General features: G+C 37.1%; 1 pseudogene; it reads right to left on the reverse strand.

Moving 5' to 3' along the window:
- Positions 1-414: 414 nt before the first annotated feature.
- On the reverse strand, positions 415-834 carry LOC148210752 (LRR receptor kinase SERK2 pseudogene; annotated as a pseudogene).
- Positions 835-1,244: the final 410 nt, after the last annotated feature.

A 1,244-nucleotide genomic window follows, 5' to 3' on the forward strand; every position in this document is an offset into this window, starting at 1 on the left:
GCGAGAGAAATTGTACGAAGGACGAACTTCTATTCATTGAATTGATAATTGTTACAAGTATTTGTAGGGAAATAGGAAAACCGACCACTAGCTCACTAAACATACCACTACCCTTAAATTTCTCTCTAACCAACATCATCACCCCACTAAACCACTAACCTATAAACTCTCCCAACATACATCTACTGTTCGAATAAGCCTATAAACCTTCTCAACTTCCATCCGCTCTTCAACCACTTAATAACTTACAACAACTACAAATTAACTATCAAGCATAATTCTTAAAGAGTGGAAATTCTAACAAATAAACTAAGACAGTGTTTGCACTAATTCTTAACACTCCCCCTTAGTGCAAACATACATGCAAAAACATTGTGCACTTCTGATTACTTCAATCTTCCTCAATAGGAGTAGTCATTGCTTTTGTCTCCTCCATATGAAAACGATCCACCGCAGCACCGAGCTGCTTCCCCTTTTCAGTTTCTCGACATGATCGAAGAGTATAACATCATTTTCTTCCTCCAAGCACAAGAAGTCAATTTGACATGTACCAAGGTCCAAACACATCATGTCATAATAAAAAATATCCATCCTTTCTAAAGATTCTCCCGTAGATAAATACTGCAGTTGAATATAACTCATTATCTCACAAACTTGAGTGACATAAGTCATGCTAACATCGACCAACTTTGCTAGGCCAAAATCACCAACAATGGCTCCAAAATCTTCATCAAGCAACACATTAGCAACAACAACACCTTGACGATTAATCATTGGATTGCAAATTTCAAAACAATAGTCTAAACCTCGAGTTGTGTCCAACGACATACACATTTGAGTAGGTCAATCCAAAGTAAGGTCCTCGAGCTTAAGTTCTCGAGAACGGTAGACAACGACACTCAAATTCTCATGTTAGAAAGCATTTCCTTTAAAGCTCTCTTTCCATGCAAATCCTTTCAACTGATTGAAAGAATCTTTTCGATCAACTTCACCTGCAACATCTACAAAGACTCCGCATCTGAAGCCTTTATAGTTACCCTTGTAGAAAAACAATAATCCCACCAAAAAACCAAATGTTAACCCAATAATAAATCCAGCTATATGGCTAACCTTCAGATTATTTAAACAACTTAAGCTTGTACCATCTTTAGCACAAGAATGAGTAGAATTTCTGCCACAATTCAACTTGTTTCCAGAAACACTCCCACATCAGCAACCTGAGAGACTGAAACAACATTCTTCTT

This window comes from Momordica charantia (assembly GCF_013281855.1).
Source record: "Momordica charantia cultivar OHB3-1 chromosome 6 unlocalized genomic scaffold, Mcharantia_2.0 BLBB01000006.1, whole genome shotgun sequence".
In the NCBI taxonomy this organism is placed as follows: Eukaryota; Viridiplantae; Streptophyta; class Magnoliopsida; order Cucurbitales; family Cucurbitaceae; genus Momordica; species Momordica charantia.